The sequence below is a fragment of the Carcharhinus amblyrhynchos genome, chromosome 11 (assembly GCF_965287045.1).
Source record: "Carcharhinus amblyrhynchos chromosome 11, sCarAmb.v2.hapA, whole genome shotgun sequence".
Classification (NCBI taxonomy): domain Eukaryota; kingdom Metazoa; phylum Chordata; class Chondrichthyes; order Carcharhiniformes; family Carcharhinidae; genus Carcharhinus; species Carcharhinus amblyrhynchos.
In genome coordinates, this window is record NC_137334.1 from 4,610,754 (window position 1) to 4,626,367 (window position 15,614).

At 41.4% G+C, this 15,614-nt stretch overlaps 1 protein-coding gene across 3 annotated transcripts in view; it reads left to right on the forward strand.

Moving 5' to 3' along the window:
• Positions 1 to 799: 799 nt before the first annotated feature.
• The window catches only part of rab5b (RAB5B, member RAS oncogene family), a 77,926-nt gene continuing 63,111 nt past the window's right edge, over positions 800 to 15,614 (forward strand). The window contains exon 1 of one of the 3 annotated variants that reach the window (XM_080198467.1): positions 800 to 888. The gene's annotated coding sequence lies outside the window, so the exon portion shown is untranslated. Of the gene's footprint in view, positions 889 to 2,283; positions 2,304 to 15,614 lie in introns of those variants that run through there. The other 2 variants (XM_080198470.1, XM_080198468.1) reach the window with 2 other exon arrangements.

Genomic DNA, 15,614 nt, shown 5'->3' on the forward strand with positions numbered 1-15,614 from the left:
AGAAACCCTACAGTACAGGAAGAGGCATTTTAATGAGTTAAATGTAGTGAGGCACAAAATGCCAGACATAAACATCCAGGGCCGGACTGACTATAAACAGGAGTATCTGATGTAAAACTAGACTTACTAATTTCCCAGGGAAATAAATGTGGTATCGACAGTGATTGCTTGATCTCAAGGATTTAAAAAAAACTCTTGTTGCTTCCCTCGGTTAAGGAGGCAACTCAGCACCGTTCTCCAAATGGAAGTTCTCTTTTTGCTAATGTAGAAAGATATAACGTAAATCATCACCATGATATTTTCAAAACAAAACAGAAAATGCTGGAAGATCTCAGTAGATGTTCTAGTTGAATATTCTGTCTCCACAGATGCTGTCAGCATGCTGATTTTTTCCAGCATTTTGTTTCACATTCCAGCATTTGGTCTTTGACACGATGCTTTTTTTTGTTTCGATGGCAATACAATGGGATGTAATATTTTGGAAATGTAATGATGCCTCCCCATGCAAATTGACCACTTTTGTCAACTATTTGACATATTAAAAAAAAACACTTTGGAAAGATATGATCAGTAAGTTTCATATTCAGGGAAAGGTTGGTTTAGCTTCTCACATTAAATGCTTTCAGGTTTTACCTCAGTATGAGAATAGTGAGTCTGACAAGAGTCATGGTACAGTTGAGGATGCTCATGGCGGACTTTGTGGTCCCTCCGCCCAGGCCGCGGCTTGGCTCCGCCCCCTCCCCTCCCCCCGGCAACGGAGGCGGCACTCTTTGCGGATGGATACACCACTAGGACAGCGGAAGGGAGAATCGAGAGCGGCGGCTGTGAGGAGTGAAGCGGTCTGGGCTGTGGTTGGGGGGAGGAGGAGGAGGAGGAGGGACGGAGCAGGTAAGAAACCCGGGCCCAGGCTCAGGCCCGAGCAGGGGGAACTGGAACCTAGGCCCCAGGAGGGGGGTACCGGACCCGGAGGGGAGGAGAGAGAGTTTGGGGGACTGGGCTCAGGCCGAGGGACAGGCTGGGGGGGGGGGAATGCGAGAGAATCAGGCCCCAGACCCCGGGCTGAGAGGGGAATGACCGATCAGGGTGGAGCGGGCTCTCCGCAGCCCCCACCCGGCCGCTCTGTCTCTCTGCCCTGTCCCTGATGATTTCCAGCCCCCTCGGGTGGATTTGGAAAGGAGGGGGGGTCTCCGGGCTCCCGGGCCTGTGGCTGGCTGAATGCGCAGCTGCTTTCTGATGTGGCCCACTGACTGCATCTTGCCTTCCGAGTGTGGCTTGGATTTTCCCACACCAACAGGGCTTGTTTGTGTTGGAATGGATTGTGATTCGGACATTTACCCCAGATGGACTTTACCAATATCTTCGGATAAACGATTCACGGAAAACCCAAACAAGGCGGATAGGAGAAGCTATTGCTTGTGACACCCTAATGTAAAATGCAGCACTGTCAAACCTGATCAAACCCAGCTGTGCCGACGTAGGAATGAACTACAATGGGAACTGCCAGCTTTTACTATTAGGCATTTTGTCTTTTAAGAACGACCCCTGGTTGAGCATCTCGTGTGTTGGCACTTGGGAGGAAATCAGTTAGATGTGCTTGTTGACATAGACAAAGGACATAAGGAGCTTGTCGTCTCCGTTATTATTGATTGTCTAGTTAACTTTTTGTAGTGAGAAATTCTCGAATGGGGGCCTTTCAGGCCTGGCAGAATTTTTAATTTTTCTTTTGTATGTGATTTCTGTAAGCAGTTATAACACGGAAACATAACGAGGGGTATATATTGCTGTTTTCCTGTGAGACCACAGCTTTCTTTTGATTGGACATCAAATTTAGATTGTAGTCTCTCAAACAGCTATTATTGTTCTTGTATCATTTATTTGTATTGAGAAGGTGACATAGGATTCTGATCTTCCTTTTGATATGCTCACAAAGAGATAGATGTATTTGAAATGGGACAGGCCTAGAGGGCACAGCCTCAAGATAAGGGGGGGGTAGTTTAGAATGGAGTTGAGGACGAACTTCTCCACTCAAAGGGTGGTGAATCTCTGGAATTCTCTGCCCGTTGAAGTGGTGGAGGCTACCTCCCTAAATATATTTAAGTCACGGGTAGATAGGTTTTTGACAGACAAGGGAATTAAGGGTTATGGGGAGAGAGCGGGAATGTGGAACTGATCCACTTCAGATCAGCCATGATCTTATTGAATGGCGGGGCAGGCTCGAAGGGCTAGATGGCTACTCCTGCTCTTATTTCTTATGTTCTTATGACAGGGTGTCTCAACAGCTGATATTTCTGACCCTGTCTTTGGTGAGTTATTTGGCCTCATTTTGATATATTCTCCAGTGATATGACTGATCAGTACTATGCTGTGTAGAAACTGTAAGCATAAACTTGAATTGTCTTACTGTCACTCATTAAATCAGAAACTAATTTGGCAATAGCTTTGAGATCATTGATCTTTTAAAATGGGACACATTAGTTCTCAGCTGCTTGTTTACATGTTATCAATTATGTACTTTATGCTTCTGGTTAAAAGAAGATGGATGAGCATTTCTGCGACAGAGTTCAAATTCACCTAAGTCTAACTTCTTGGGATGTTTTCTTTTCTAGTAAGATCTTCTCATGGAATGACTTTTACTTATGAATTCAGCAGGCCATTCTGGCAACAATCTTGTTCTAAGTGGGCATGGCCTAGTAGCGTATAAATTGTCCTTAATTTGATATCAAAATTAGCTAGTAGATAATTGTAACACAGACATGGTAACATCTTTTTGAAGGTTGCATACTGGTGTACATGACTGCCTGCTGGTGTATGGTGCTGAGACGAGATGCTTGAAATGTAAAAAGTCCCATTTCCCAACCCTATCCTGGGTGCCTAGAAAATATATTCCAAAAATGGCAAATGGATTTTGCACTTACACTAATGAGTAATAATTCCTTGATTATTAGTGTCATGAATAAGTTATAAACATGGATAGATTAATCTCTCAAATATGAAAACTATACGACAAATATGAGGATTTCATTGCAATTTAAATGAAATGGTAACAGTTTATGACTAAATTACAGAAAAAAATGCATCCAAGAACTTCCAATTTTATAGAGAGATTCAAACATGGAATTCTAGGGATAAGAATGATTTGGGAGGCGCCAACATGGTCAGGACTTTGTACATAACGGGGAGGTTGGAAATGGAATGGAGGGATGTGCGAATCAATTGTTGGCTTTTTGAGGAGAGTGGTGATTGGCAGATTTATAGGCAAAAGGACAAAAACCTGAAGGGAGAAAACTATTATTGATATCTGCCAACATGGGGGCCATGAGGGGAGTTGGATGATCAGCAGTTTACTGGGAATAGAATTGAGGGAACAGGAGGAGGTGTCGTCTGACCACAAGAAGAGAGAAACTTGAGAAATATATGAGCTCGAAGCTGGGGCAGAGAGATCATGAGAGGAAGTTTAGCTAGTAGAATAGAGGGATGCAGCAGAGTCAGCTGATTGGATTTACTTGATCTTGGTGACCCAGAAGTCCATGAGCTCCTCAGTCCTTGGAGGTAAGAATGGAGAGGGCAGGGAAGAGCAGTTTAAGAAGACAGTTTGCAGTGGAGAAAAGAAACTGGGGTTATTGAGCAGGACTTGATGTTTTAAGCAGTCCAGGCAGATCTGGCAATGGGTGGTAAAGCCAGTTGTCTAACACATCCTTTCAAGTCTGCATCCCTTGCATTTGGGGTGTGCAAATGAGGGCCATATCAAGAAAATGGCCACTGTGTTAGAGGATGAGTAATTGGAGACCAGGAACCAAAGATGCAGGTGAAGGTGTGCTTCAGTACCATTTGTATATATAATACACTGTTTTATATGCAAGAGATTGAAGCATTCCAGTCTAAATATGTCAGAACATCATAGAGTCCCAACAATGCAGAAGGAGGCTATTCAGCCATCAAGCCCCCTCTGACAACAATCCCACCCAGGCCCTATCCCTCTAACCCCACATATTTGTGTCCAGGAGACCCCACTTCCCATTCCTTCAGTAAACTGCTGGTCATCTAACTCCCCTTAAGGCCTCCATGCTAATCCCCCTGACACCTAAGGGTCAATTTGGCATGGCCAGTCAATCAAAACTGCACATCTTTGGAGTGTGGAGGAAACCAGAGCACTCAGAGGAAACCCACGCAGACACAGGAAGAATGTGCAAACTCCACACATATAGTGACCTGAGGCTGGAATTGAACCCAGGTCCCCTGGCACTGTGAGGCAACTGTGTTAACCACTATGCCATGATGCTGCCTGTCTGTTTCTCTGCCTAATGGAGTATAACTATGTAAAATAATTTAAAAACAGAACTGAAGTATATAGAACTAATTTTTAGATTAGGATTATAGCCTTGTTTAACTTCTGTGCAGTTTTTGTTTCTCTCATTATCTTTCAGCCTACTGCAAAGTTTAGAATCTGATGTTGAAATCCCTATCGTGGTAACTTTGTGACTGAATGATCAGAAGATGAAGTCACATGATGTGGCCCTTGCATACATTTGATCTCATCCTACCAGAATACCAATACCACTCATATCCATTAAAAAATTTCAGAGGCCAGTTATTTTTGAAGTGGCGATATATATACATATAAGGAAAATACTGCAGATGCTGGAAATCTAAAACAAAACAGAAAATTATGGAAATAGCAACATTTGGCAGAAGCTGTAGAGAGGGAGAAAGGTAGTTAACCTCTGAAATTGATTAACTTCTTCCAACTTTGACAGAAGATTGAGACATAATTTAATAGCATTTAAGCAAATACAGAAGGGAGAGCAAAAGGGAAAGTCTTTGAAGTTGAAAGCAAGGGTGATTAAAAGACAGAGGGTAGTGAATGGCAAATGGTGGTGATATTAGGCAAGTAAACAAAAGATGGGTTTAAAGGAGCTACAAATGGCAAAAACAGAACTGTTATCAACATCAGCAGTCTGGTTATATTGGAGCAGTGGTTATAATCTGAAGTTATTAAAATGAGCGTTAGTCTGGAAGCTTGCAAAATACCTAATTGAGATGAGATGTTGTTCTACAAGCTTCAGCTGAGCTTTATATATTTTGTGTTGGTCCTCAGTAATTCTTTAAAACATGTTATATACTGTACAGTCCCTCATGAGGTCAGTATCAATGATGGTTGTACCCTTGTAGAGATTCTGTTACAGAATTGTTACAACACAGAAAGAGGCCATTAGGCCTGCCATATATGCACTGATTCTCTACAGCAATGTAGCTCATGCCACCCCACTGCCACCTTCCCATAGCTTTACACAGTCTTGTTGTTCACCTAAAAATCCAATTTCCCCTTGATTATCTCAATAGAGCTTTTCTCTAGCACATTCTCAGGCATCGTATTCCCAATCCTAACCACTTGGATGAAAAAAATCCTCATTTGATTTATTATTGTCACGTATTAGAATACAGTGAAAAGTATTGTTTCTTGTGTGCTATACAAAGCATACTGTTCATAGAGAAGGACATGAGAGAATGCAGAATGTAGTGTTAGTCATAGCTAGGATGTAGAGAAAGATCAACTTAATGCAAGGTAGGTCCACTCAAAAGTCTGATGGCAGTAAGGAAGAAGCTGTTTTTGAGTCGGTTGGTATGCTCAGACTTTGTATTTTTTTTCCTGACGGAAGAAGGTGGAAGAGAGAATATCCGAGGTGCATGGGGTCCTTAATTATGCTAGCTGCTTTGTGAGGTGGTGGGAAGTGTAGACAGAATCAGTGGATGGGAGGCTGGTTTGCATGATGAATTGGGCTACATTCATGACCTTTTGTAGTTTCTGCAGTCTTGGACTGAGCAGGAGCCATACCAAGCTGTGATACAACCAGAAAGAATGCTTTCTATGGTGCATCAGTTGCTGTGGTGTTGCCATTGCTTCTTTTCCGAATTACCTTAAATCTGTGCCCTGTGATTCTCAATCCTTTCACCAATGGGAACAGTTTTTCCCAGGCTCCTTATGATTTTGAATATCTGTATCAAATCTCATCTCATTCTCCTCCTCCTCTTGGAAAACAGTCCCAAATTCTTAAATCTATCCATGTAGTTGAAGTTTCTTGTCCCTTGGGACATTCTCAAGAATTATGTACATGAATCACTTTGGCGTTACCTTCTCATTACGCAAATATTTACCACTTTAAAGGAATCAGTTACTTGCAAGAAAAGCTTAAAGCACTAAAGTTTTTAAAATCATTTTTTGGAGTTTGTTATTTTACAAAAAATGCAATTTTTAATTGGCATTTTAATTGCCTCATCAAGAAGGTGCATGGTATAAAGTTTAATTCAAGACTAGTTATCACACTAGCTTGATCCTTTCTTATTGTGCATTTGAGTTTGAATCTTGGAAATAGTGAGGGAGCACTAGTCTTCCATTGCCAGCTGTAAATGAAATGAACTTGGGCAGTTTCAATTCATTCCTATATAAAAGCAAATTACTGCGGATGCTGGAAAATCATAGCATTTGTCGTAAGAGAACGGAGTTAATGTTTCAAGTCTGAATGACTGTCAGAGCTGGCATTGGATGCGATGAAGAAAGAAATGAAATTAAGGACAAGAGCAGCTTTGAGATAGGGTGAGTGGGTGCTGCTGGAGAGAGACATGGAGGCTGTGCATATGGAGGTGCATAGCACTGAATGTGAATCTCAAGATGCAATGATAAAGCTCTCTGAGGAATGGAGATACCTGGTAGATTTGAAACACGAGTGGAATTAGAGTTGGAATCCAATTGGGGTAACTCAGAGACAGTTGCTGAGGAAGGAAATATGGCTGAGAGAGCTAATTTTGGTAAACACCTTGTTAAATACCAGTAGGGAAATAAAAAAACAATGAAGGTGGACAGGGTGAAAGCAAGACAACAAAAATGCTGTCAAAGAGCAAATACTACTTCAGAGTTAGCGTTCCTGGAAGTAGCAGTGAGTTAAACACTAAAATAAATGCAGGTTACTGATGCATTTTCTGTTTTTGTTTCAGTCTGTTCTTTTTGGACATATGTACAACACTATCGGAATGCGTAATTTATTGCAGAGGCTGTGCAGATAACTGCTGTTGGAATTTAAAGAAGCACATTGATGATATATGGAGTGCTTTCTGAAGTTAAGCCATGTTATTGGTGCAGTTTAGGTAAAACAGGCTTACTCTGCATCTGCGTAGTGACATCTGTCATCTAGAGATGATCAGTGCTGGCACAATGTGGCATGTGGAAAATTGTTACATTCCCCAGCATGGACATTAAAATCCTAGAATTGTTACAGCACAGAAGGGGGTCATTTGGCTTGTTGTGTCCGTGGTGGTCTTCTGCAAGAGCAACTCAGCTAGTCCCACTCATCCACAATTTTTTTCTTTGGGTGCTTACCCAGTTTTGTTTTGAGAGCTGCAGTTGAAACTGCCTTCACCACACTCAAGCAATGGGAATGTCTTCTGTTGTTATGAATGTGACACATTATGCCTATAGAAGACTTTTGCATTCTCTTTTGTGTAAACTGTCAGTCTCTTCTCGTACTCTCTTTGCCTCTTTTATTTTGTTTTTCCCTTCTGATCCATATTTGGCCTGATTCTAACTCCATATTACTAGCTGACATCTGTCATAAGGATCCTTTTCCTATTTCATCTCACTTGCTTTCGTCATCCAGAGACCTCTGGCCTTTTTGTGCCTGAACTGTACTTGAATGTACCTCCTTTAAAGGCAACCCATTGTTCCGTTAAAGTTTTGACTGCCAGATGTTGATTCTGATTTTCCTGGGACAGATCACTTTTCATCCCACTGAAATCAGCAACTCCCCCCATTAATTATTTTCAGTTTTGATTGTTCCGTGTCTTTTTCCATTATTAATCTAAACCATATGTTATGATCACCATTCCCTAAATAATCCCCTACTGACATTTGAACTTGTGCATGGAGTCAGAAGAGATAGGAGAGGTGATGAATGAGTACTTTTCTTCAGTGTTCACCGAGGAGAGGGGCCATGTTTTTGAGGATGAGAGTGTGATACAGGCTGATAGGCTGGAGGAGGTAGATGTTGTGAGGGAAGATGCATTAGCAATTTTGAAAAACCTGAGGGTTGATAAGTTCCCTGGGCCAGATGGGATACATCCTAGGATTCTTTGGGAGGCACGGAAGGAGATTGCAGAGACTTTGGCTTTGATCTTTGGGCCCTCACTGTCCATGAGGATAGTGCCAGAGAACTGGAGAGCGGCGAACGTTGTTCCTCAGTTCAAGAAAGGAAATAGGAATGACTGTTGTAATTATAGGTCGGTTAGTCTTACTTTGGTGGTCGATAGGTTAATGGAAAAGGTTCTGAGGGATAGAATTTATGACCATTTGGAAAGATGCAGCTTAACCTGGGATAGTCAACACATTCGTGAAGGATAAGTTTTGCCTCACAAATTTAATTGAGTTCTTTTGAAGAGGTAACTAACTGTGTGGATGAAGGTAGAGCAGTTGATGTAGTATACGTGGATTTTAGCAAGGCGCTTGATAAGGTTCCCCATGGTTGGCTCATGAAGAAAGTAAGGAGGGTGGGATAGGGGGAGATTTGACCGATTGGATAAGTAACTGGCTATCTCATAAAAGACAGAGGGTAGTGGTGGATGAAAATTTTCAGACTGGAGACCAGTTACCAGTGTTGAACCATAGGGATCAGTGCTGGGTGCTCTGCTATTTGTGATTTTTTATCAGTGACTTGGAGGGGGGGGCTGAAGGGTGGGTCAGTAAATTTGCTGATGACACCAAGATTGGTGGAGTAGTGGATGAGGTGGAAGGCTGTTGTAGGCTGCAAAGAGACATTGATAGGATGCAGAGCTGGGCTGAAAAATGGCAGATGGAGTTTAACCCTGATAAATGCGAGATGATTCATTTTGGTAAAACAAATTTGAATGCGGATTACAGAATCAAAGGCAGGGTTCTGAGGAATGTGGAGGAACAGAGAAATCTTGGGGTTCATATCCACAGATCTCTGAAGGCTGCCACTCAAGTGGATAAAGCCATGAAGAAGGCCTATAGTGTGTTGGTGTTTATTAACAGGGGGTTTGAGTTTAAGAGCTGTGGGGTTATGCTGCAACTATACAGGACCTTGGTGAGACCACATTTGGAATACTGTGCGCAGTTCTGGTCACCTCACTATCAGAAGGATGTGGAAGCATTGGACAGAGTGCAGAGGAGATTTACCAGGATGCTGTCTGGTTTGGAGGGTAGGTCTTGTGAGGAAAGGTTGAGGAGCTAGGGCTTTTCTATTTAGAACGGACGAGGATGAGAAATGACTTAGAGTTTATAAGATGATGAGGGGGATAGATAGAGTGGATGTTCAGAGACTATTTCCTTGGGTGGATGTAGCTGTTACTAGGGGCCATAACTATAAGGTTCATGGTGGGAGATATAGGAGGGATGTCCATGGTAGGTTATTTATTCAGAGGGGTTGGGCTGTGGAGTGAACTGCCTAATATGATAGTGGATTCGGACACTTTATGAACTTTCAAGTTGTTATTAGATAGGCATATGGAGCACACAAGAATGATAGGGAGTGGGATAGTTTGATCTTAGTTTCAGACAAAACTTGGCACAACATCGAGGGCCAAAGGGCCTGTACTGTGCTGTACTGTTCTATGATCCACTTGGCCCAACTCATTCCCCCAGAACCAGATCCTACACCACTTCTTATTCTTCAAGAAGGTTCTCCTGAACATAATTCAAAAACTTATGCCTCTCTGCCCTTTATACTGTTCTAATTTATATTAGAATAATTCAAAGCCCATGTTAATACTATTGTATAGTTTTTTCACCCCTCTAATTTTGCTACAGATTTTCTTGTTTGTATCTTTTCCATAAGTTGGTGATCTACAGAATACACAAGTGGCCCAATGTTTGTTTCTTGACTGCAACCAGATTGATTCTGTCCTTGACCCCTCTAGAACATTCTCTCTCCAGCACTGTAATATTCTTCTTAATCAATGCTACCAGTCCTTTTCTATCTTTCCTGAACATCTTGGAGCCAGGAACATTCAATACCTACTCCTGCCCTTTTTTTTGAATCAGGTCACTCTTATCACAAGGGCATCATATTCCCCATGTGGTCATCTATATCTACTGCTCACCAACCTTATTTACCATGCTTTGTGTGAAAGCATATATTTAATGTAAACCCACTTATGCTACATGTAATTTCCCCTTGCTTTGATTCCATTTATTACCTTACTACTTGGCCTGTTACAATATCTCTCCTAATACTTTGTACGCCTTGCTTCTCCTTTCTACTGTTGTATCCTGGTTCCTATGACCCTGACAAGTAAGTGGTTTAAATCCACCACAGGTGCAGTAGCAAAGTGTTCTAAGAGGATGTTGGTTCCAACCCTGTTAGGTACAATCCATCCAGCCTGTACAGGTTTCGCCTCCCCATGTTCCAGGAATCTAAAACACTCGTCCCTGCACCATCCCTCCAGTCACACACTATTATTCCATCCTATTATTCTGTCTATCCATCCTATTATTATGTTCATTAGTGTGTGGTACTGGGAGTAATCATGAGATTCCTATCTCTGAGGACCTGATGCTGTTTTCCTTCTCAGCCCTCCAAATCTGTCTGTAGAACCCCATCTGTCTTTCTGTATATTATTGGTACCAATATGGGCCCTGACCTCTGGCTGTACACCCTACCTGTTTCCCTGACTATAGAATCCTTTCAGGTAAAGGCAAAATACTGCAGATGCTGGAAGCTGAAGCAAAAAACAGAATGCTGGAAAAACTCAGCTGGTCTGACAGCATCTGTGGAGGGAAAATAGAGCCAATGTTTCAAGTTGGGATGACCCTTCAGCTCTGACAAAGGCTGATCCTGACTTAAGACATTGGCTCTATTCTCTCTCCACACAGATGCTATCAGACTTGTTGAGTTTTTCCAGCATTTTTTGTTTTTGTTATAGAATCCCCTCTATTGTTTTTGCTCTCCCAATCTTCCTCCTGCCTCCCTCTGCAGCTGAGTCACCTGAGCTGCTGTGAATTTGTCTCTGACTACACTGCATTTCCCAGATAAAGCAATGCTTTCGGCGGTATTCAGAGAGCTGAATTCTGTTGGGAGAGTAAGATGCATTGGAGGCAATTCTGCCTGATCCTCCTCCGAATGTCAAATAGTCACAGATTCCCTCACTGCTTGCACACCTTTAAACTGTAGAGTGGCTACATCCAGAAATGTAGCTTTCAGTCTTGTGGGTGCACCGAAACCCAGAGTTTGCCCAGGACATGAGAAGGTTCCTGGTGTTTCCACAAAGCACAGCATGTGCATTCCATGAAACAGGTGGCCTGCCATCCCTCTATTTAGTGGAATAACTAAATAATAGAAATAAATTGGAAGTTAATTAAGTTTTCCCTCTTGTTGGTTCTCTCATCACCTTCTGCAGACTCAATTTAGCAATTATGTCCCTTAAGTACTCAGCCAATTTGATCAGTAGTGGTGCGAGCGAATCACTGTTGGTGATGGAATTGTCCTCCTCCCAGAATGCATTCTGTACCCTTGCCACTTTTTGGACTCTGCTAAACCTCAGTAAGAAGATTCTTGTCAGGGAATAACCTTTATTGGTAAAAAGGACAATCACTTATCAGAATGCAAACTAACAAGATTTATCGAACAACAAACCATAGAATACCTACAGTGCAGAAGGAGGCCATCCGGTCCATTGACTCTGCACCGACTCTGACAAAGCATCTTACACAGGCCCCTGCCCTATCCCATAATCCTATGCATTTACCCCTCTAATCCCCCAACCTATGCATCTTGGGAAACTATAGCACAATTTAGCACGGCCAATTCATCTAATCTGCACATCTTTGGACTATGGGAGGAAGCCGGAGCTCCTGGAGGAAACCCACACACACAGAGAAATGCACAAAAAAAATTATACCATTTCCACTAGTTTATACACTGCTACACTGCCTTGATACTTGATACACTGTCTTTCCCACGGGTCCTGGTATTTCAGGGTCTTGCTGTCGGCTTGTTCCCTTGAGTCTGGTTTCTTGACTCATGGCATTCTTTAAGGTTTAAAAAGCAGCTACATGCAAGACCCCTTTCACAATTTTAAGAGTTCAGCTCTAATTTTTGAGTTCCTGAACTGCTGTGTATGCACATTTCACAGCGACTGCTAAGTGTTTTCCATTTCTCTCCCTCTCTCGTGTTGATGCTGCTCTACTCTTTCTCAAGCTGGAAACAGTTTCCTGACAAGGATGGTCCCCTTAAGGTTATTACTAGATTCTAATACTGATCTGATTCTTACAGCAATTCCAAACTCAGTGACAATTACCGTAATCATTTGTGGATTCTTATGGCAATTACCTGGTGACTCTCAATGTCATCTACAAATACTAACTTCCTTGCAAGTGCCCTACTACTAACCTCTAACTTGCTGTCCTAGCAAACCATTCTTATAGCAAGTGTCCTGAAACAAATGCAGTTATCTGGCAAGTGTCCTTTTTTAATCCCCTTTTTGCAGGTAGCTTATGCAACATTCAGCCCAAAGTCGTGCATGTGTTGACACAACTTCTAATCAAATATTTGCAATTCTTGACCAATGGAAAGAATGCTTCTGGCTTCCCTACAACAAACTAGCCTTAATTTGCATCGTCTATTTACTGTCAATTTACAATTCTATCCCTCAGGCCATCCTTCCAGCCAATCAGCATCCTAGCTTTGGTTTATTGCTGATGTTAGACTCACTGGAACCAAATTTGCAAAACCTGCCTTGGCTATAACTCCACGTTTTATTTTAGAAAGCTACAGTGCAGCATTTTGACACTTAAGCAATGTCACCTTAAAGACTTCCTTAGTTACATTCTAACGATGTATACAAATTAAGGATTTTCATCACCAAACTTCTGTGCAGTATACTTACTACACAGATATGCCAATGAAGTAAAGCCTGACACCACTCTGCTTCCTCCAATTGGTGTCCAACGTGAAAGACCACCATCTTGTCAAGGTCAACTAGGGATGGGCAATAAATGCTCAACAATCAAAGCACAACAATCTAGCACACTCTTTTTACTTTCTGGTATTGTCCTGTTTACTTAAGAAAATAAGAAACAGGAGTAGGCTAATATGCCTTTTAAGCCAGTTCGGTCATTCACTGAGATCGTGCTGATCTACTTCACCTCCATCTTTGTTCACTATGCTGATAACTTTGTTTCTTTGGTGTCCAAAAATCTATTGATCTCTGCTTTGAATCTACTTAATAACTGAGCATCTACAGCTTTCTAAGTTATTAAATTCCAAAGGCCTGTAACCTTGTGAGTGAATAAATTTCTCCTCGTATCAGTCCTTAATAGTCAGTCTGTTTGGAGACTGTAACTCCTTGTTGTCAACCCCGAAGCCCAGGAAATATCCTCTGAGTATCAACCCTGTCCTGTCCCTTTAGAAATTGATATATTTCAGTGAGACCACCTCTTTTATTCTTTGAAAATGTACAGCATATAAACCTAGTCTACTTAATAGCCACTCAGTGCAATGAGCCTTCATTACACCCCCTGAAGGAAAGTATATTCTTCCTTGGATAAGATGACCAAAAGTGCACGCATCCCTCTAGATGTAGTGTTACCAAGGCCCAGTATAACCTCAGAAACCATTTTATTCTGGTTTTCCAATTCCTATGAAAAAGCAGCAAACTTACCATCTCCCTGCTTAATTTCTTATTGTATCTATAATGTTAACTTTGATTTTTTTTGTACAAGAGCACCCAGGTCCTCTGAATACCAACAATTCCCATTTTTAAAAAATCTGCATTTCAGTATTTCCTATAAAATGAATAACTTTGTACTTCCTCACATTATATTCTATATGCCAAGTTCTTGCCCACTCGTTCAAACCCGTTTGTCTCTTTGCGGCCTACTCGTGTTCTCACAGCTTATTTTCCCACTTTGTTCTGATCAGTGTGCCACCCTGCGAGTTACATCCTGCCAACCAAAAGTGATCTATTGATTTATGATCTGGAATTACAGTGATGTTTGAATTAGAAACTTTGTGTTTGATTATTGTATTTAACAGAATGGTGGCCATATACGTGGATTATAGTTGAGCTGCCATAAAGTAACTTTCTTTATTTCCTCCGTTCTCCAGAAGGCATTTACTCAAGTATCAAAGGGATTTAGGAAATTATTTTTAAACAATAGGATCACTTCATAAGCAATTATCACAATATGCCGTATTTGTGTGGACCGTTGTTAATCCTGTTAAATTCACCATAACATCTTGTTCAGTAAATTACCTCATTATTTTAAGATTAACCAAGCTTACAAGTTATAGTCACATGCCCTGCTATAAATCCTTGTTTGTGGTGTTTGTATCTAATTGTTACTGGTCATTCATTTTCTCCTTATCCTCCATTGCAATCTATAAACACTGAACAATTCCATATGTGACTGAAGAAGAGCTGTGTAGTAACTCAGCTGACTATCATTTTTCTTTTTGGGCCTGAGCAAGTGTTTGTGGAAAATTGTTTTTTTTTGCTCTCACCAATAATAGTTCTACGTAAAGTGCATTTTTGACAGTTACTGATGGGCATTAGTCAAGAATAACAGATGACACCAGTGATGCAACATTCCACATACTTTTTCAAAACAATCAGCATAGTTACTAAATTGAACTTTTTTTGCACAAATACTAAAACAGTAGGATTGTTCATAGAGGTTTACAGCATAGAAACAGGCCTTCGGCCCAACTTGTCCATGCTGCTGATTTTTTTAAAACCCTTAAGCTAGTCCCAATTGCCCGCATTTGGACTACATTCCTCTATACCTTTCTTACCCATGTAACTGCCTAAATGCTTTTTAAAAGACAAAATTGTACCTGCCTCTATCACTACTTCTGGCAGCTTGTTCCAGACACTCGCTACCCTCTGTGTGAAAAAATTGTCCCTCTGGATACTTTTGTATGTCTCCCCTCTCGCCTTAAACCTATGTTTAGACTCCCCTATCTTTGGGAAAAGATATTGATTTTCTAGCTGATCTATGCCCCTCATTATTTTATAGACCTGTATGCTCCAGTGAAAAAAGTTTCAATCTATCCAGCCTCCCCTTGTAACTCAAACCATCAGGTTCTGGTTGCATCGTAGTAAATTTCTTCTGCACACTTTCTGGTTTAATGATATCCTTTTTATAGTAGGGTGACCAGAACTGTACACAGTATTCCAAGAGTGGTTTACCAATGTCTTGTACAACTTCAACAAGATATCCCAACTCCTGTATTTAATGCTCTGACTGATGAAACTAAGCATGTTGAATGCTTTCATCACCACTTTGTCTGCCTGTGAGTCCATTTTCAAGGAGCTATACACATGTATCCCTAGATCTCTTCGTTTTGTAACTTTCCCCAACGCCCTACCATTAACTGAGTAAGTCCTGCCTGGTTCAATCTACCAAAATGCATCACCTCGCATTTGTCTAAATTATGTCCATCTGCCATTCATAGCCCACAGATCCATTTGATCAAGACCCCACTGCAATCCTAGATAACCACCTTCACTGTCCACAGTGCCACCAATCGTGATGTCATCTGTTGACTTACTAACGATGTCTCCTATATTCTCATCCAAATCATTAATATAAATGACAAATAACAGTG